Raw genomic sequence first — 23129 nt, forward strand, 5'->3', positions numbered from 1 at the left:
TAATGATGCACAAATTAAGACAGTTTAGTCACTAACCCATGCACTCAGTGAGACACATTTAATCACTCACTCATACAGTCAGTCATGCACCTACTAAATCCTTCATCCAGACACTTATACATCCACTCATTCTTCAATAAGTAAGACATATTTTAACTTTACAGAAACATACAGTTACTGGATGTTGTCATCAGTGATGTCACTGACCATGTCATGAATGATGTAATATGTGACATCATCAGCAGTGGATTGCGGGTGCGCGATATATAGTTAGTGCAACTAACTATATATGGAATTTCAATGGTTTTGTGTGAGTAAAATAAGGTTTTGTAAATGCGAATTCCTAACTATATATGGTCTATAACCTATGGTTTTTTCAGTGAATATATATATATATATATATATATATATATATATATATATATATATATATATATATATATATATATATATATATATATATATATATATATATATATATATATATCCCAAACAGATTGGGTAAAGAAACTGAGAACCCTTGAGTCCAAATACATCATAATGCTCCAAAGAAAAGAATCCTGTAGGGTTGAACAATTTAGAAGAGATGTGGGTGCATATTGGATAAATGAGAAATCTTCCCAATAACCTATTATTGCAGTAGGGAAATACCAGCCATATGTTTTGAATTCCCCCTTTTTCCCTTCCCTTCCTTTCCCCACCTCACTTAAGACAATTCTCTGAAACTGACCTGAAGAAAAAACTCTTTCTCCTGTCTTGAGAGTTCACGTAATGTATAGAACATGAAATAGCCCATCCAGGGCATTATCATTTAATCATACGTGACAAAACGGCCATATATATATAGGCCGAATACGAGTACATCTATAATGTTGTTAAGATGAAATTAGAAGCCCATTCAGGGCTTGATTGAGGGCAAAAATACCAATGTACGAGTATGATCAGTAACAATGAGATATTGAGCTGAATAATTGCACATGTATAAAATGTAATGTGATTGATACTTTTCATATACATGAATGATGATGTACTTAGACATTGCAAGATGGCCGCCACATAACAATGAATGAAATTGATATGCCTTCTTTTATGTTGTTTTTAATCATGTGACATGGTGTCATGGCGGATTTGAACTGTGTGTTTGCAGATATATATATATATATATATATATATATATATATATATATATATATATATATATATATATATATATATATATATATTACCTACTGGCGATAGCCAGTAGAGCTACCATAGGAAATCCGCAACATTCTATTGGGAATAACTTTGGCACCGGTTGAGGAATTTGCGTGTAATTTTCCAAAATATTGGCCAGCTCCGCTCTGCTCCTTCCCTGAAAGTTTCGGGGGGATTCGTGAAGTGGGGGCTGAGAAAAAAGGGGGGGTCCCAAAACATTTTTTTCCCAATGTTAATTTCCATAGGACGGTCTGATAAGTCTACAGCCCGAACCGCTGAACGGAATAACGCCAAACTTTGCAAAATTGTAGGGACTGGTACGCAGATGTGCCTTTGCTATGTTTGGTGAAAATTGCTCCAGTGTTTTTTATGAAAATTAACTTCAAAAACACATATATATCTGGGTGGAGCCTAACCACACATCTGATCTGATTGGCTGTCAGCACTTCATCCAAGAAGTTGGCAGCCATCTTGGTACCAATATACATGATAGCACCTCATTAAAAAGCATTGTAGTTAATAGAGGGTTTTAGGACTTTAGTTACATTATAAATCATTTCTTGATGGTACCATACTCATTTTAGGAATTGTGGTGTGTTCTAAGGTGATTTTACCATATGAAAAAGCCTTCTGCTGTGATATCATGAATCATGTTTGAAAGAAAACTATTATCTCATGCTTTTCCCACAGTGGTTTGGAAGGGGATCTATAAGCTAAACTGAAAGCATATTTTCTGTAAATTCACATTAACTTTCTCATTCATGTGAGAATGAAGTCTGACATTCTCAGTAAAACATGTACATCAAACAAGGACAGAGACTGTCAGTTGATTCCTTTGTGTTCTACTGCAGCCTCCTAGAGTGTTCTAAAGAACAACTAGAGCGCTAACAGTCCTACTTATTACAAAGGTATAGCACACCTGAAGCCATCTTGATTGGAATAAAGGGGTAACTCTTAAAACATTTAATTTAAAAAAGAACAAAATGAGGGGGTATATTTTGCCATAGAAAGTATTATTAGTGCTGCAGAAAGAAAAATTAGATTCAGAAAAGGGGGTGGTGATGAACAGAGTGTCTGAATTAAGCAGACCACTCTTACCCAGTCCAAAGATCAGGGCTTGATCCATCACCGTTATTTATCCCACTGCACCATCCCAGCTCAGAACCTGGCTATATGCAAATCAGTCTGTCCCTGGCCCAGTGCATCATGGGAACAGGGCAGACTAAACTACCAAGCCAATTCTTCACCAGAGAGGAGACAAGCTACCGGGGACCGGTTTCTGGCATTTCAGCCTTCTTCGGCCCGGCTTGCTTGAATCCTGATGGTGCAGTGAGAAAGGGACTCATGTCTGAGTATACCCTGCCACACCTATAGTGGCCAAAAATGATTCAGAAAAGGGGGAGGTGATGAACAGAGTGTCTGAATTAAGCAGACCACTCTTACCCAGTCCAAAGATCAGGGCTTGATCCATCACCGTTATTTATCCCACTGCACCATCCCAGCTCAGAACCTGGCTATATGCAAATCAGTCTGTCCCTGGCCCAGTGCATCATGGGAACAGGGCAGACTAAACTACCAAGCCAATTCTTCACCAGAAAGGAGACAAGCTACCGGGGACCGGTTTCTGGCATTTCAGCCTTCTTCGGCCCGGCTTGCTTGAATCCTGATGGTGCAGTGAGAAAGGGACTCATGTCTGAGTATACCCTGCCACACCTATAGTGGCCAAAAATGATTCAGAAAAGGGGGAGGTGATGAACAGAGTGTCTGAATTAAGCAGACCACTCTTACCCAGTCCAAAGATCAGGGCTTGATCCATCACCGTTATTTATCCCACTGCACCATCCCAGCTCAGAACCTGGCTATATGCAAATCAGTCTGTCCCTGGCCCAGTGCCTAATGGGAACAGGGCAGACTAAACTACCAAGCCAATTCTTCACCAGAAAGGAGACAAGCTACCGGGGACCGGTTTCTGGCATTTCAGCCTTCTTCGGCCCGGCTTGCTTGAATCCTGATGGTGCAGTGAGAAAGGGACTCATGTCTGAGTATACCCTGCCACACCTATAGTGGCCAAAAATGATTCAGAAAAGCGGGTGGTGATGAACAGAGTGTCTGAATTAAGCAGACCACTCTTACCCAGTCCAAAGATCAGGGCTTGATCCATCACCGTTATTTATCCCACTGCACCATCCCAGCTCAGAACCTGGCTATACGCAAATCAGTCTGTCCCTGGCCCAGTGCATCATGGGAACAGGGCAGACTAAACTACCAAGCCAATTCTTCACCAGAAAGGAGACAAGCTACCGGGGACCGGTTTATGGCATTTCAGCCTTCTTCGGCCCGGCTTGCTTGAATCCTGATGGTGCAGTGAGAAAGGGACTCATGTCTGAGTATACCCTGCCACACCTATAGTGGCCAAAAATGATTCAGAAAAGGGGGTGGTGATGAACAGAGTTTCTGAATTAAGCAGACCACTCTTACCCAGTCCAAAGATCAGGGCTTGATCCATCACCGTTATTTATCCCACTGCACCATCCCAGCTCAGAACCTGGCTATATGCAAATCAGTCTGTCCCTGGCCCAGTGCATCATGGGAACAGGGCAGACTAAACTACCAAGCCAATTCTTCACCAGAAAGGAGACAAGCTACCGGGGACCGGTTTCTGGCATTTCAGCCTTCTTCGGCCCGGCTTGCTTGAATCCTGATGGTGCAGTGAGAAAGGGACTCATGTCTGAGTATACCCTGCCACACCTATAGTGGCAAAAATGATTCAGAAAAGGGGGTGGTGATGAACAGAGTGTCGGAATTAAGCAGACCACTCTTACCCAGTCCAAAGATCAGGGCTTGATCCATCACCGTTATTTATCCCACTGCACCATCCCAGCTCAGAACCTGGCTATACGCAAATCAGTCTGTCCCTGGCCCAGTGCATCATGGGAACAGGGCAGACTAAACTACCAAGCCAATTCTTCACCAGAAAGGAGACAAGCTACCGGGGACCGGTTTCTGGCATTTCAGCCTTCTTCGGCCCGGCTTGCTTGAATCCTGATGGTGCAGTGAGAAAGGGACTCATGTCTGAGTATACCCTGCCACACCTATAGTGGCCAAAAATGATTCAGAAAAGGGGGTGGTGATGAACAGAGTGTCTGAATTAAGCAGACCACTCTTACCCAGTCCAAAGATCAGGGCTTGATCCATCACCGTTATTTATCCCACTGCACCATCCCAGCTCAGAACCTGGCTATATGCACTGGGACAGGAACAGACTAATTTGCATACAGCCAGGTTCTGAAACTGGGATGGTGCAGTGAGCTAAAAAACGGTGTTGGATCTAGCCCTGATCTCTTGACTGGGTGAGAGCTTTCTGCGTAATTCAGAGACTCTGTCCCTCACCACCCCTTGTTGTAAATATTTTTGTCCACCCTAAGCGTGGAAGGGTATTCTCAGATGTGAGACCCTTGCTCATTGCACCATCAGGATTCAATCAAACCGGGCCGAAGACGGCTGTAATGCCAGAAACCGGTCCCCGGGAGCTTGTTTCCTTCCCAGTGTAAGAATTGGCTTTTGTAGTTTGGTTTGCCCTGTTCCCATCATGCACTGGGACAGGAACAGACTAATTTGCATACAGCCAGGTTCTGAAACTGGGATGGTGCAGTGAGCTAAAAAACGGTGTTGGATCTAGCCCTGATCTCTTGACTGGGTGAGAGCTTTCTGATTAATTCAGAGACTCTGTCCCTCACCACCCCTTGTTGTAAATATTTTTGTCCACCCTAAGCGTGGAAGGGTATTCTCAGATGTGAGACCCTTGCTCATTGCACCATCAGGATTCAAGCAAACCGGGCCGAAGACGGCTGTAATGCCAGAAACCGGTCCCCGGGAGCTTGTTTCCTTCCCAGTGTAAGAATTGGCTTTTGTAGTTTGGTTTGCCCTGTTCCCATCATGCACTGGGACAGGAACAGACTAATTTGCATACAGCCAGGTTCTGAAACTGGGATGGTGCAGTGAGCTAAAAAACGGTGTTGGATCTAGCCCTGATCTCTTGACTGGGTGAGAGCTTTCTGCTTAATTCAGAGACTCTGTCCCTCACCGCCCCTTGTTGCAGAAAGAAAAATTAGGGCACATTTTGAGTGACTTCTCAAATCCTCTTCTATTTCATTAAAAAATTCTATGTCAGGAAGCGGAGGCAAGGATTTTGCTTGTCCTTTCTCCATGGGAATTCGTCTAATAATTTACTTGGACGATATTCTGAAAACAGTGGTAGGATCAAACATGTCTGGGGAACCAAGTCACCTTCACCACCATCTGAGACATTAGATTTAGGGCACCAAGACCTGCTAATATCTGACATATCTTCGGAGGATTCATCCTCATCGACATCAGCATAGTCATCCTCGTCATCTATTCCCTCTAGGGGAAACCCTTCTTCCGGGTCAAGGTCCTGGGTGGTATTATCACCAATATCCCCGGGTGAGTCGTCCCCCCGGAAGGGTGCGCTTCTTAGCGTGCGCGCACTCCTATGAAAGACTTCTGCAAGCCTGTTGAAGCCTTCCAGGTGCCCCGCATCACGCTTTTTGGCCTTGCGTGAAGGTACCGAGAGTACTCCACTGGGCCCAGCCCCACTGTTTCCCAAAATGCCTGAACTGGATTTAAAAACATGGGCAGACAGCCTATTGACGCTGTACTGCAGAGGTGCCAGCGCCTGGGCAATAGCCGTAGACAGGATTCTGTCCACCTCTGCAGGAGGGCGCAATAAGGGCTGTTGAGGCTGTTCAGAGTCAACAGCTACATAATCATGCTCTTGACGAGACTGCATTTGTGGAGAAGACTGGGTACCCATAAAATACTCCCCAAGCTAATTATTAGGGGGGTTCCCCAACACAGGCACCCAAAGGCCACACAAAGATAGAGGTGTTGAAACCACTGGTTAACTGTATGTGACTGAAAAATAACAGGCCAAACATTTTTTACTTCAGAATTCAGTCACAAAATATCTCCTGCCGCTAAAGAGCAGCGTCCGTGTGGGGAACGAGGCAATTTAATCAAACGTGAAGCGCTGAGCCTCTGCGCGCGTTCGCCACAAGTGCGGAGAAAGCGATGTGGAGAAGCCGGTCCGCGTCTGAGGAGACGACGCGAGGGACCGCGCACGCGCTAAACAGAGGCGCTCGGGTCAGAAGCCTACCACGTCGAAAACCACTTGCAGAGCAGGACAACAAACGCAATCGAATAATCAAAGCCAACAAAAGCTGTCTCAATAACAATCTAAAACTGCCACGCCACAAGAATAAGCTGAGTAGAAAAACGGGACTTATCTTGACGCGGCAGCAATGGAGAAAGAGGAAGGACTACCGACGTGGGATTCCTTTATGCTGTTGTGTGGACTATGATTGGTTACTGTATTACCATGACTACCGCCGCCATGTTGGTTAGGGTAGTTCATGGTTGATGTTTTTTCTTTATTCTTTTAACGTGCCGTTCAATGAAATGGAGACAGGACAAGCAAAATCCTCGCCTCCGCGTCCTTAATAGAATTGAAACTTTCCTTTGTGTCAACTAGGAAACTTCTCATTTTGACATGCAGTCTCCCATGATGGCCACCAGAGACAAAAGAGCCCAAATGTAGCCCAAATATCACCCAGATGTAGCATAAGTATAGCCCAATGGCAGAATGTCCCAGAGTGTTCTAAAGAACAACTAGAGCGCTAACAGTCCTACTTATTACAAAGGTATGGCACACCTGAAGCCATCTTGACTGGAATAAAGTGGTAACTCTTAAAACATTTAATTTAAAAAGGAACAAAATGAGGGGGTATATTTTGCCCTAGAGAGTATGATTAGTGCTGCAGAAAGAAAAAGTAGGGCACATTTTGAGTGACTTCTCAAATCCTCTTCAATTTCATTAAAAAATTCTGACATGCAGTCTCCCAAGATGGCCACCAGAGGCAAAAGAGCCTAAATGTAGCCCAAATATCACCCAGATGTAGCCCAAGTATAGCCCAATGACAGAATGTCCCTGAGTGTTCTAAAGAACAACTAGAGAGCTAACAGTCTTACTTATGACAAACGTATGGCACACCAGAAGCCATCTTGATTGGAATGAAGTGGTAAGTCTGAAAACATTTAATATAAAAAGGAACAAAATGAGGGGGTTCATTTTGCCATAGAAAGTATGATTAGTGCTTCAGAAAGAAAAATTAGGGCACATTTTGAGTGACTTCTCAAATCCTCTTCTATTTCATTAAAAAAATTCTGACATGCAGACTGAAACATGCACTTTGAATACCAGCAGCAGACTTCCCTGGTGAGCAGTAGCTTTACTACAGTGATCTAATGAGCAACTAGAGTGCTAACATTCAGAATTTATGGCAAATGTGTGACACATCTGAATGCCTTCTTGATGGAACCAAAGTAAACAAGCATTGAAATAGATCTCCCCCTTGTTTAAGTTAAAGCCATTCTGTTTGTAATGAGGTGGCTTTTTAGCTTTGCTTTTATTAGTGTTTTTTTTAACTTTCATGTAAATAACATGCATATGTATGCATATATGTATATGTATGCATGCATTTATATTTGTATTTATACAGATATACAGATTATATATGTTTATATATGTATGTCCAGCTCTAACCTCCACTCTTCCGAAAAGAGGCACGTCAGACCAAACTCCAATTCAGCTGGTACTTTATTCAGCAGAAACACAGCATTTAAATTGTGAGTCCTTACGCGTTTCAGCTACATACTCTAGCCTTGTTCACAGGTGAGCTGCGTTCTGGATTTGCGGCGTCACTTCCTGTTTTGTCCTCCTTTGGTGGGACTAATGCAGTGCTTCGTGGCCCTCACATAGCACAAATCCCAACATGCACTGTGAAAGCAAAAGTCTCGTGTTCAATGCCTCACTGTAAATACTTCTCCCTTTACATTTCTTCATGGGTGTTTAAACAGTGGCAGTATGCAGTAACGAGTCTGCTCACAGTGCAATAACTAGCTCATAGTTCAGATTGGCTGTCGTTTCTTAGTTCAATTCATGCCGGTACCTGGCTGTCTTGAAGTTAAACGTGAACGACCAGTGTCATTCACTTTCCCTTACCAGCGGTGTTTTTTCAAGATTCCCGGCTGCAAACATCATGCCATGTTGCTTGGAACAGCGCTGGCGGGCCCCGCTCCTTTTTGCAAAATACAGCAGTTCCAACGATCAAGGTCCGCAAGGAGCCGCGACCATCACCAGGGCGGTCTGATGTTCGGGCGGACCACCTCAAAAATATCCAGCGCTAACCTCCACTCTTCCGAAAAGAGGCACGTCAGACCAAACTCCAATTCAGCTGGTACTTTATTCAGCAGAAACACAGCATTCAAATTGTCATTCCTTACACGTTTCAGCTACATGATCTAGCCTTGTTCACAGGTGATCTGCGTTCTGGATTTGCGGTGTCACTTCCTGTTTTGTCCGCCTTTGGTGGCACTACTGCGGTGCTTTGTGGCCCTCACATACCACAAATCCCAACATGCATCGTGAAAGCAAAAGTCTTGTGTTCAATGCCTCACTGTAAATACTTCTCCCTTTACATTTCTTCATGGGTGTTTAAACAGTGGCAGTAAGCGGTAAAGAGTCTGTTCACGGTGCAATAACTAGCTCATAGTTCAGATTGGCTGTCCTTTCTTAGTTCAATTCATGCCGGTACCTGGCTGTCTTGAAGTTAAACGTGAACGACCAGTGTCATTCACTTTCCCTTACCAGCGGTGTTTTTTCAAGATTCCCGGCTGCAAACATCATGCCATGTTACTTGGAACAGCGCTGGCGGGTCCGGCTCCTTTTTGCAAACAACAGCAGTTCCAACGATCAAGGTCCACAAGGAGCCGCGACCATCACCAGGGCGGTCTGACGTTCGGGGTCAGACCACCTCCAATATATCCAGCGCTAACCTCCACTCTTCCAAAAAGAGGCACGTCAGACCAAACTCCAATTCAGCTGGTACTTTATTCAGCAGAAACACAGCATTCAAATTGTCATTCCTTACGCGTTTCAGCTACATACTCTAGCCTTGTTCACAGGTGAGCTGCGTTCTGGATTTGCGGCATCACTTTCTGTTTTGTCCGCCTTTGGTGGGACTACTGCGGTGCTTCGTGGCCCTCACATACCACAAATCCCACCATGCACCGTGAAAGCAAAAGTCTTGTGTTCAATGCCTCACTGTAAATACTTCTCCCTTTACACATGTATATATATATATATATATATATATATATATATATATATATATATATATATATATATATATATATATATATATATATATATATATATACATATATCAACGAGCAAATGTCCCAAGATGAGAGGAGCATCCGTAGCTGGTGCCGGCGGCAAGGTTCAGGACACCCTCGCGGTAATTACTTTCAGCAAAAACTTCTCAAAAGAGAAACACGCCGCACACTACTTCGTTAGTTGAATTATTGGTTTATTTTCTGTAGGTTCCCCACCTACGCGTTTCGGACATGAATCTGTCCCTGATCACGGTAACAAACAATAGTCCATCATTACTGTTTACATTAAATACCTGTAGACACCACATGGCTGTTAGGATGCATTGTGGGCTCAGTAGTTTATGGGATGTAAAACAGGACAGAATTTAGATTTGTTTTTCAAGTTTGTTTTAGGACGTGCTCCTACCACATGCCCCATTTGGGAGAGCGTTTGAGTGTTGGTAAGTTCGGTTTGTTCGACTTCGTGTGATAATTCAAAGGCAATCTGTAGACTAGTAGCATCCGCTACTACAAAAGCTTCAGGTTCATTAATTGAAGTGGGTTCGATCGCTGGAGTTGTTTGCTCACCTCGTTTGTTTTTTGAGAAGAATTTCTTCAGTTTTAATTTTCGCACATATTTGTATATGTCAATCCGAGTTTCAACTTGGTCCTGATGTTTCTCAGGACAGAAAGACAGTCCTCTTTTAAGTAAGGTCTCCTCTGGTTTGGTTAAGTTGTGGTCTGATAAGTTGATTATCAGCTTCGGGTCAGATTTAGATATTGCTCCTATTTTCTGACTGTCCTGTTGCGGAGAGGGTATCTTTGATTTCTTACCTCTCCGGGTTTTCCTCCTTGGTTGGGGTTTGTCATTTGTCCCCTTCCGCCTCCTTTCATTGTTGGATTGCCGCGTTCCCTTCCCCTTGTCTTTGGGGTTTGTTGATCTTTGTGGAGCATTTCTAGCTCCTCTACAAAAGTAAGTCTGGACACTCAGTCCGTTACTCTCCCCAGCAGTGATATTTTGCGCATTCCATTGTGAGCGAAACTAGCTACATAGTTAAATCAGTCCTTGTGACAAATACCGTGCGCAATTGTTAATCACTGCCTAAAATTACGTAAGAGCTCTAATTGTGTCGCGTAAATGCCGCGATCCGGGAACTCACAGCGCATTGTTAGGAATCACACTGATCCATAAACTAATGAGCCCACAATGCATCCTAACAGCCATGTGGTGTCTACAGGTATTTAATGTAAACAGTAATGATGGACTATTGTTTGTTACTGTGATCAGGCACAGATTCATGTCCGAAACGCGTAGGTGGGGAACCTACAGAAAATAAACCAATAATTCAACTAACGAAGTAGTGTGCGGCGTGTTTCTCTTTTGAGAAGTTTTTGCTGAAAATATATATATATATATATACACACATACATATATATAAATGCACATGCATATATATGCATATATATATGTGTATATGTGTGCGTGTTGAGAGAGGTAGAGAGGTAGAGGTGTAGAGGTAGAGAGGTAGAGGTAGAGAGGTAGCGGTAGAGAGGTAGAGACTAGTAGAGAGAGAAGTAGAGAGAGGTAGAGAGGTAGAGAGTAGAGAGTGAGTAATAGAGAGTAGAGAGTGAGTAGTAGAGAGTAGTAGAGAGCAGTAGAGAGAGTAGCAGAGAGTGAGTAGTAGAGAGTAGTAGAGTGAATAGTAGAGTGAGTAGTAGAGAGTAGGAGAGAGTGAGTAGTAGAGAGTGAGTAGTAGAGAGTAAGTAGTAGAGTGAGTAGTAGAGAGCAGTAGGGAGTGAGTAGTAGAGAGTAGTAAAGAGTGAGTAGTAGAGAATGAGTAGTAGAGAGTGAGTATTAGAGAGTAGTGGAGTAGGAGAGAGTAAGTAGAAGAGAGTAGTGGAGAATATTCCAAAGTTTGACACAGCACCACTTGCACAATAAGTCTAATCAAATCATATCACTTAGAGTCCTTATTGAAGCGCTGAATCTTGGTGTATATTCAAATGCTTTTATTTTCCTCAAGTTTATGTACCACAGCGAGCCGAAACGTTTCGTTCTGTACAACAGAACTTCTTCAGGGCGTTCTTATTTCCTTCAAGAGACGTAAGTACATTCTTATTCAAAGTGACTAGGTATCAATTTTACCCACACAATTCGGGCAGACTTGAGTAATTTATAGCATCCTCAAAGTGAGTCTTTCAAAAATTCCAAAGTATAGGACATGATAATCCAAATCCAAATGCTTCTCAAGAAAAGTCATTTTCAATAGTTCGGAATATCGGTGTTTGGGCAGATATGACCCAGGGACCCCCAGTATGCAAGGAGAATTAGTCCCCCCTCTGCAAACGTGCCAGTGGCATGCGTTGCAGAGAGGTGGTAAAAGGGGCATAGCCTCATTACACCTCTCTGCAATGCAGCCCCCTTGCGCATACTGGAGGCTCCTGGTGGGCTAGTTGGCCCCCAGGGACCCCCAGTATGCAAGGGGAATTAGTTCCCCCTCTGCAAACGCGGCAGGGGGCTGCGTTGCAGAGAGGTGTTACAAGGGGCATAGCCTCATTACACCTCTGCATTGCAGCCCCCTGGCACATACTGGAGGTTCCAGGTGGGCTAGTTGGCCCCCAGGGGCCCCCATGACAGTGATGTCATTTGAGATGCCATCAGTGATGTCACTGACCTTGTCATGAATGATGTAATATGTGACCTCATCAGCAGTGGATTGCGGGTGCGCGAAATATAGTTAGTACAACTAACTATATAGGAGCAATTTCAATGGTTTTGTATGAGTGAAATGTCCAGCTAACTATAAGACCCCTAAAACGTATCGTTTTTTTAGTGAATTTTAAAGGTTTTTTAAATGCTAATTCCTAACTATATAAGGCCTGAAACCTATGGTTTTTTCAGTGAATATATATATATATATATATATATATATATTAACAATAAAGTGAATGTGGCATAAAGCACTCAGTAGCTCCACACATTAAGACTGAAGCTAATTAAGTTTCTCACCCACCATTGCTGTTAAAGATACTGACTGCAAATGCCCAAATATAGGATAAACATGTGAAAGCAGAGTCTGTGGAGCTGATACCTTTGCTGATGTTATAAATGAAACAACAGTGGAAGGTGGAATTTGAAAGTGGCAGGGCGTAAAACTAGTGATTGAATTGTAGCGTGAGCAAAGAAGGTGCTATCGGTGAAGGGTTCGTGATTCTTCCCCACAAGAAACTTTAGAAAATTGGTGTATTTTGGTGCAATTTACAGCAATATTTCCATCATAATTGGGCAAACAATAAAGTTGTTATACTGGCTTCAGCATGCCACCCTTCCTCTATCCAGGATGTGGTGTTACGGCCAGAGCTGGAGACTTAGGAAGCGGGGAACCAGGTTTCATTCTCAGTGTGAATATGCTGCGGCTCTGGGTAAATCACTTATTCTCACATCTGCCTATAAAAAATAAATGTGACTTTGTGTATTGTAATTGGTGCTCATGAAAGGGCTAAATTATTTTGGGTTGCGTTTGCCCTATGTAAAAACTGCACAAAGAGGTTAAAAACAAAGCCTTAACAAAATGAAAGACAAATAGATACTCATTTGGTGGCTGCTTTGTACAAAGTGAAAACAGAAAATATTGCTAAATCACAACTATCCCACTTACATTTTGTGATCTTAGGCAAATATTTTATCTCACCAAAACTCAATTCTCTTCATTATGATGTATGAAAGCACTTTTAAATATGTGAGTTCCGTATATCAGTTGTACAAAAGGTGTGGTTAAAAAAATATATTCTGTCAGTCTCACCTTCAAATAGCAACATATAAAACAACACAGAACTTAAGTGAAAAATACATTTTAAAAGTTGGTACTCAGTTGGAAAAGCACTATAGTACATTATGAAAGCCTATTAGTTCATGCACTGCCTAGGTATGTGTGTAACCAGGGAGCCACAGAATTAAATGTTGGTTGATGCAGTGGAGAAAAGTGACTGCTGTATTTTTAATGGTATGATGAAGTCACAGCTTGTGACAGAAAGCACTGTGAATATGCAAGTCATTATTTTAAGCTTGCTTTACACACAGTAAGATAGATTGCTACAAAATGCGCAAAATGTTTTAAGATACAAGAGTGCTTCCAAAATATAGATTTTAGTAATACCAAGGCTGTCCTCAATGCATTTTTTTCATAACTGTCCCTTTAACACCTGGTCAGGGGTAGTGAGCGATATATAAATACAATTACAATTAAAAGCACAAAGTTCATAGCTCCATTGTTAACTCTTTACACCATTGCTCAAAAACAATACATTTTCGCAACAAATCTTGGAGTGATTTGATCAATCAAAACCACTCTTTACACTTGCAGATTAGCCTTCACAATTGCACTCGTTGTAGTGGACATTTGTATTTTGATTAGCTGTCTGCCTGTCGTTCCTTTCACAGCACAGGAAACTCACAGAATGACACTTTGAAGGATTACATTTAAACTATTGGAATTTAGCGTCCCACAGTGGTTGTCTCTGCTGCTGCCACTAGAGGGGACTAGGGAGATAAAACAGCGGGTAAAAGAGAGGGATAAGGGAAGGACAGTGCGGAATAGGAAGAAAGAAGAGAGGATTTTATTTATTTATTTATGTATTTATTTATTGAAAGTTTTATATAGCGCGAACAAGACCCGTGGGTATCAGAGCGCTTCACATAAAAGTAGGTTGAATATTAACAAGATGATAACCATTAAACAAACAGATAGATATGAGGTAGATAATTATGTGGCTATAGTGAGTGCTTAAGTAACTACATTCCACTCAAGTTAGTCGATTATAATACAAATTAACTTTACAGCATGAGGTTATGTCGTTTGTCCTTCTCGTCATACCTATGAGGTAGCGGTTATATAGTTTCAGGATGTGAGATAACTGTATGAATTAATTTTGACATGAGGTAGCAATTGGTATACAGTTTAGTTACAAAAGGAAAGTCGTCAGTTTCAAACCATCATTTATCTTTCATCTAATTCAAGACAGTCCCTCCCTTTCTGATGACGAAAGTAGTAAGTATAGAAAAAGCCACTTACCCTCAGGAGTCTTCTAGTCCCGTGCACATCAAGAGTCCACAAGGCCCAGCTGCAGGATGCAGCCCAAAAAATCACCTCTCAGGCCCTCTCTGCTGGTGCAGGAATGCGCTAAACAGCATATACGAGGCGCAGAAGCATGAGCCGTGTAACTATTAAGGGCACATGACAGGCCAGCCTGGTAATGCTGCAACCCCTCCATTTCCAAGTCGTCACACTATGGCTGCATGGGAAAGGGAGGGGTGGTTAGGCAGCTGATGATGGACAAGCAGTCCCGGGAGTACAGAGCTGATACTGTACACACCTGGGGCTGCTTTAGAATGTGATGTTTTTAAAACGTCATTACTGGGTACAGGGCCGACGCTAGGCATGGGCAGCATGGGCAGCTGCCCAGAGCCTCGCACTGGTGAGGTGTCGCCTTGCAATTAACCCCTTAAGTGCTGCGTCGGTGCGTTGGCCGACGGCAGCACTACCTCCCCAGTGCTGCGCACGTCCATTGGACGTTCATTCAGCACTAGTTCGAATGGACAGCGCAGCACTGGGGAGGGAATTGCGCCGCAGCTAAGGTGTTAAGGTCCTTCGGAGGGGCCCCTTCAATTGCAAGGAGACCCATTCACAGACACGGTGGGAGGCCCATTATCCAGCATTTTTTGCGCCCCCACAGTTTTCACTTTTAGCCCACAAGCAATTCTCACACCTATCAACTGAAGGTGTGAGAAATGCTTGTGGGTGAAAGTTAAAACTGGGGGGGGGGCGCCAAAATGCTGGACAATGGGCCTCCCACAGTGACTGTAAATGGTCTCCTTGCAAGGGGCCACTTATCTACATTAGAGGGGCCTCGCACATTCCATTTTAGCCAAGGGCCTCGCAAATCCTAGAACCGGCCCTGACTGGGTAGTTCCAGAGGACCGGAATTATTGCAGAATCAGGCTGGCAACACTTCAGCCCGTACTGCTTAACTTTTTCTGCTGCAGTGCTGCCAATAGACGCATGCACACCAGGGCAGATATCTAAATTAAAAATGTCTGACCCCCTGACATCAATTTTGTAGAATGGATTCGGCAGGCCAAGGCAGGGAATACTTCCGGTCAGGATAATTCTAAAAGCATGGTAATTGTTTTTTGCAATTACAGTCAATATATCATTTAATTGAAAGAGCTTTCGCCTCCACCCACTCCCAGAAATCGCCGCTGAAATGTAGCTTAAGCCCAAATGGCACAGTAGACAAGAAGCACCACCTAGGTTGTCAGCTATGCCCATGGATCCTGGCGATCATACAGGAACCTGCAAAGCAGTAACAGCAATGGAGTAGAACTAAATACACAGTCAAAATAGACGAGCTAGTAAAGAGGAGGACTTAAAAGGAAATAGTGAAACAAGGACACACTTGGCAGAAAGCAAGTAACAAACATACAAGGAAACTAGAAGTAAAACAGTAGAACAGGAAGACGGCATACTAGGATCTGAAACAGAGGTTTTGGGAAGAAAAGCAGGAACTGAGACAAGGGAAATACAGAAGAGTGGATTCAATGGTGCAATAGTTAGTACTAGTTCAGGATTCAAGGAAACAAGGAATAGCTAAGGATCAAGACAGACCCTCCAGGATAACGCGATTTCGCGGTTTGCCGCGAAATCGGCACTTTTGTGAAAATGCAGCGATTTTTACAAAAGTGCCAGCGAAATCGGCACTTTTGTAAAAATGGCGGGAATTTTACAAAAGTGCCCGCGAAATTTAGGCATCCAGACCCCTTTTAAGGGGGCAGGGCCGGCTGTGGAGAGGTGGTGGCCCGGGAAGCTGGGTGGAAAGAGCCATCTGGTCAATCTCATGCCTCTGGAGGCAGTGGCAGCCTCCGCTCCCTCAGTGGGAAGCATGGGGAGGGGCCGCTCTGTGGGACCCTCCAGAGGTGCTCTCTGCTGATCCCATGATCAAGGGGAGAGAGGGCCACGTTGTAACTTGGAGGCTCCAAGGAGAGCATCCGACCTGTGCCGGGGGAGGAGGGGGGAAATAGATCTGACACTGTTATTTACTATGAATATGTATTCAGGAAGCTGTGATTATCGTATTTTTTAGTTTGGGTATTTAATTATGCTCTCTGATTTTTTTAAATATTGATTTTGTTAATTTTGCAATACAAAAAACAATTCTTAACAGTACTGTTATGTATGTTAATGTTAAATTATATGAAATCATATACGAAATGCTTATACTACTACTATCAATGGCTAGTGCACTAAACCAAACCAGTCAATGACCCTTAACATATCTACAAATACATTAATGATGATAGGTTAACCATTTCATTATTCAAACTCACGAGGAAATGATAATGAATATAATGGTGACAGTAAGTAAATGTTCATACTGGTTCAAAGTGCAGGAAACCTGGAAAGTGCAGTACAGTAGAGGTGTTGCCCCACTCAAGTAAAAAAGAAAGACTTCTCATAAGCAATGGCCAATGGCCAATCTACACTCACCTCTTGCTCACCCCTGAATGTCACATGACTTTTGTTCCTTCGTAAATCCGTGGCACAGCAAATGCCATACCTTGTTGCTTTCCCTACTGGACTAAGAAAACAAAGCTCCCCACATTCCAAATTTCAGACATAAAACAAGCATTTTTGTTGAGGGTGAAGTTTCCACAGTAGGCAGCGTTAAGGTTTTTGGATCTGCATTTGGAAGCTGAATAAATGCCATCCAGAATGGTTCTGACACTGATGACTCTTTCAAAGAAAGCTGTGTCTGTAATTACAGGAACATTTAATGCAGCTGCACAGACCAGGGGATCCGTCCCTGCCGGAAGCCTAACTCTTCCCCAGCCCTTCTGGGGGCTTCCTTCACTCTCCTGGCTCCCGGACGGGCCCTTGTCTGGAGATGTGCACTGCCCGGGCCCCTGAGGGCCCTAGGGGGACTTCAGTGTCGACAGACAGCAGCAGCTTCATATAGTTCAAGGACAAGAGGAAAACATCAGTGCCCGGCGGCACAGGCGTCAACACACTACAGACCAACTCACTGGGAACAACACACACAGACCACAAACACACACAGACCACAAACACAACAGGGACCAACACACACAGACCACAAACACACCAGAAAATAACACACACAGACCACAAACACACCAGGGACCAACACACACAGACCACAAACACAACAGGGACCAACACACACAGACCAAAAACACACCAGGGACCAACACACACAGACCACAAACACACCAGCAACCAACACACACAGACCACAAACACACCAGGGACCAACACACACAGACCACAAACACACCAGCGACTAACACACACAGACCACAAACACACCAGCGACCAACACACACAGACCACAAACACACCAGGGACCAACATACACAGACCACAAACACACTGAAGCCCAGCACACACAGACTACAAACACACTGGGAACAACACACACAGACCATAAAACACACCAGGGACCAACATACACAGACCACAAACACACCAGAGACTAACACACACAGACCACAGACACACCAGGGACTAACACACACAGATATCTGTGTTTGTTGAAGGAAAAACCGCCAAATAAAATGCCGCTAAATTGCCGCTAAATTTCCATATTTGTTCCGCTAAATTTCCATTTTTGTGCCGCTAAATTTGCTAATCCATGCCGCTATATCCTGGGGGTCTTCAAGAGTCAAGATAGCACCGAAGACAGTTCACAATTCATTCGGGAACAAGGAATGCCATAGCTCAGGAACAGGAAGCAAGGTAATAGTACAGGTAGTTGCTAATTCAGAAACAAGGATAGCAATAGCTCAGGAATCAAGGAATTAAAGTAAAGGTAATAATGAAGGCAGTGCTAGTTTAGGAACAAGGATAGCTATAGCTCAGGAATCAAGGTAACAATGAAGGCAGTGCTAGTTCAGGAACAAGGATAGCTATAGCCCGAGAATCAAAGAACCTGAGTTATGCTGACGACAGTGCTAGGTCAGGAGCAAGAAATAGCTACAGCTCAGGAATCAAGGAATCCTGGTAACACTGAAGCCAGTGCCAGTTCAGGAACAAGAAATAGCTACAGATCATGAATCAAGGAGTCAATAGAGCACTGCAAGCAGTGCTAATCAGGAACAAGGAATAGTTGCAACTCTAGGAGTAAGAACAAGGAAAATAGCTACGGAACCATGGCAACACTGCAGTTCAGGAACAAGGATCGCTATAGCTCAGGAAACATGATAACACTGGCAGGCAGTGATAGTTCAGGAGCAAAGAAATATCAAAAGCTCAGTAAACAAGGATATAAAACGCTAAGCAAACAAGGATCGGTCTCACGGAAACACAACTACAATGACCAGCACTTGACTGAAAGGAGCTATGGCATAAAAGAGATCACAGTAAACACATCATCAGGTGAGATAGCAGGCTAACAGCAGCTAGCCACAGATGAGCACAATTCCTCCAACCATCCTTGGCCTGTATCGGTGGAGACAAAGCAGTGAGCAGGGAATTCTCGGTAATGGAGTTTCATGCATGAGTAGGCTGGCTTTAAGCATGAGCAGGCCGGCTTCCACAAAACCCGCAATGGATTGGTAACGGATGGCAATTTCCAAGCAGCATCAAAATGATTGGAAGTCAGTACATGTATGCAGGAGAGGCTCCAGAAGCCTATTAGAACACTGGAGAGTCCCATAGTTCAGTCCCCTGGTGGTGGGCACAAGAGTGCAAGGAGCGAGTTGTGACATGTGCAGTGAAAATCCAAGTGGCTTTAGTTGAAAGTCTTGTCCAGCATCACATAGATCAAAAGGCCTCCCATTGGATCTCCATGTTTCTTAAATTTTACTTTTGGAGTGAAGATTTCCACATATTTCCCCATTGATAGTTCCTCCTCTTCTCAGGTCTCTTGAACACTGGCCAAGTCAAAGCTCCTTTGTTTTTTTTTTGTTTTTTATGTTTGAAAGCTTTATTAGAGTAAAATCAGATATTACAATAAGGTGACATCAGCAAAATACAAGCAAAAGGTTAAAAGTTGGGATAAACTAAACAGAAGTAGCCAATATCACAATGAAAAGCAATGCATTTTGGATTATTTTTACGGGAAAGAGGGGGGGGGGGAAGGGAGGGAAATAAAACCATGCTAATATCATAAAAGAATGACTAAAAATAGAAACACAATGAATGTCAGTCAGAAAGTACAGTAAATACACAATATTCAGCAATTACCTGAAATAAGAACTTTTAGCAAAAAGGAAACATGAATAAAGCTAAAAAACTGCATTAGTGAAATTGAAAAACATCATAAACTACAAGCAGGAGTACATATGTTCAAGGGGGTTTGAAATTATCAGAGGAAAGTGGAGAATATGCCTTTTTGGCAGATTGATCTAAATATAGAGTGAGAGGTAACCAGTAGAGTTCAACATTTCGGGAGGGTTTGCAGGAGGAGGCAAAAGCAACATCAAGTCTATGTGAGTGGCATACTAGATTCCACCAGCAGCTTAGGGACAAAGTATTCAAGGATTTCCAGTTAGAAACAATGTGCTGCAGTGCTAGGGCTAGCATAAGATCAAAGAGACCATGAGAATGTGGAGGGAGTTCCAGATTGTCTGAAAGACTACCTAGAAAAACAAAAGAGGTGGAAAAAGGAGTAGAGATGCTGAAAACACGGGAGAGACGAGACCATATCTGAGTCCAAAAAATGTGAACTGAGGGACAGAGGAAGAAGAGGTGTAGAAGATCTGCATTGGGAGCGTTACAGGTCCAACAATTAGCTACAGAATTGGATTGAAAGCGGGAAATAGAAAGAGGAGAAAGGTAGAGTCTGTGATAAAAGAAAAATAGGGACTGAGTAAGAGAGGCAGTACGGGAAATCTTCAAGGATCTGGCCTATATTTTGTCCCAAAGAGAAATTGACCATGAGGAACCCAAGTCCTTCTCCCAAGATAATTCCAATTTCGATTTGAGACGATCCGGGTCAGGGGCCGAGAAATACCGATAAATAAGGGAAGCTTTAGGAACAGTAGAGAGGACGGTAAGTAGAGAGGGAGACGAGGCTGGTTAACCTTCAGAAGGAAGAGAATAATAACAATCAAGAATGGTTTCCATAAGTATGAAGAATTTCTTTGCAAAAGAAGGAGGACAACGGAATTGAGATTGGAATTGAGGAAACGAGCAGGGGGATGAACCATCAAAAAGATGACGCACCCAGATGATACCTTTCGCTCTCCACGAGGGCCATGCAATAGGTCTGTTATGTATTAATATGAGTGAGTTGTACCAGATAGGTAATAATAAGAAGGATTCCTGAGAAACCGAGGCAGAGGAAACTAAAGGCCGCAAAAGAGAGGAAGTGTGTTTGAATAGGAGGGGGTTAAGACATGGGGCTTTAGAAGTGAAACGAATTACCTCTTGTAAAGAATAAGGAAGCAATAATTCCTTTTCAACAGAAAGCCAAAGGGGAGAGAAAGGGGAGATCTCCTGTGATAACCAGCGGGAAGCTTGTCGAAGTGAGAAGGACTTATGGTAGAGGCGAAAGTCTGGAAAATTGGTCCCACCATTAAGTTTAGATTTACAAAGGTGTGAGAGAGATATACGAGCCTTTTTCTGTTTCCAAAGAAATTTGGACAAAACAGAGTCGATGCGGCGGAAATAGAACGCTGGGATACGGATTGGGAGCATGGATAATAAGTAGATCAAAATCGGGGCAATCATCATCCTGATGGAATCAAGACGACCCCATCAAGAAAGAAATAAAGGATTCCAAGAAGAGAGTAGTGAATCTATTCTAGAGATGACCGCGTTCATGTTAAGTTGAATAGAGGAGGAGATAGAGTTAGAGAAAAGAACACCAAGATATTTTATTTTCTTAGAGCTCCAAGCAAAGCCGGTGGATGTGAAGAAGTGGGGAAGGCAAAATTTGGTTAAAGGAAGAATTTCTGTCTTATCAGAATTTATTTTATAACCTGAAACCAAAGAAAATTTTTCAAATTCAGTTAATGAAGAGGGAACAGAGGTGACCGGGTCTGAAATAAATAAAAGGATATCGTCAGCATATGCAGATAATTTAAGATGATGATCACCATACGGGAATCCAGAAATGGAGGGATTGTTACGTATGGAAGTGAGAAAAGGCTCAAGCGCCAAAATAAATAAACAAGCATTTACAATGCAACGGTTTCTCCTTTCCAAAAGTTAGAGCTATTGGCATTGTAAATGAATACATTTTTATTTATGTGTTGGTTTTGAAAACAGATAAATAAATGGCATTGTCATTTACAATGCCAATGAAGATGCCACGTGTATTATTATCTTGAGCAAAACAAAGTATCCTATGGAGACAGCCTACACAGATGATGTTACTCTATCCAATGAAATACCCAGCCAGTCTCCCTGTACTTCTTTACAAGCTGGCGTGGTCCAATCATATACAGAGTAGGATGTGAGCCTAGCTGCAGGCGTAGGAATTATTTAAAGTGAGATACCATGCCAAACTCAACTTTTAAGCACTCTCAAAATTTCTCACATAAAGGATAAACAGTCATTGGCAAACTAAAATGCAGGATGATCGTTTCTTATTAATACTTTTGGCCTTTTGTGAATCAGAAAACAAAGCGACAGTTAAAAGAAACGGAAATTTAAAAAGTAATGCATAATTATAAAACGGTCTGCAATATAATGAAAATTATGGGTGTCAACTGTTAGCCCATTTTAAAGACGATGAAAGAAAGTAAAGTACCAAGATTATGCGTTCTGAGCGGGAAGGAGAACCTATGAAATGAAAGTTAGATTGGGCGTAGGAGTCTCATGCTTGAAAAGAAATGGACCTAGTGATCATGCCCCGTTTCAGGCGTTATGCAGGTTAGTCGGCCCTTGATGTTCTCAGTACCATCATCTTGAGATTGTTTAACCAAGTACATAAATGAATAAACAAATGCTAGAAAATGGAATCCAATTATATGAGCAATATATGAGCATACATAACGCATTCTGCTATTGTCATACAAGTAACAATTCTCCAAGATCAAAGAACCGATATGAATGCTTCAACAGTATCACACTCCTCCAAAATTCCGGTATAATGTTATTACCATCGACCCCTCCACACAAATAAATAAACCACACAATTTACATATGTCCAAATGCTGCACTCTCCATACAGGTCACAAGAGGAAGCTGGAGATAAAACGATTTGGTTAGATTCATCATTTTAAAAGTTAGGTAGCTTTTTATGAGGGTTTTGAAGCTTTTCAAGAGTACACGGGCGATACATACACCGAAACGTATTCACTAATTAACACTGGCCTGCATATCAGACCCAAAACACCGCACAGAAAACCACATAAAAAATTGGCAACGCCTATAGAAAGCATATATTGATTCCCATCTCACAACCTCCGCACATAACACCTGCACTATTAACGTCACCAAGAGCAAACACACTAAACGTACTCCTGCCAAACGCCAAGGAAACCACCCACACAGTACTGCCCACTGTTCTCAGTAGTTAAGACTGTTCGTTCCGGAGAGCTCTTCCCTTCACACTATGGGGCCGAGATAAGGCGCCCAGGTTGACGGGGTCAGAGGTGAGGACTAAAGAGTATTGCACAAATCAGGAATAGGCCCTTCTGTCATGGCACTGCTTTACACGGCACAGTGCAG

Source organism: Lissotriton vulgaris, chromosome 10 (assembly GCF_964263255.1).
Source record: "Lissotriton vulgaris chromosome 10, aLisVul1.2, whole genome shotgun sequence".
In the NCBI taxonomy this organism is placed as follows: domain Eukaryota; kingdom Metazoa; phylum Chordata; class Amphibia; order Caudata; family Salamandridae; genus Lissotriton; species Lissotriton vulgaris.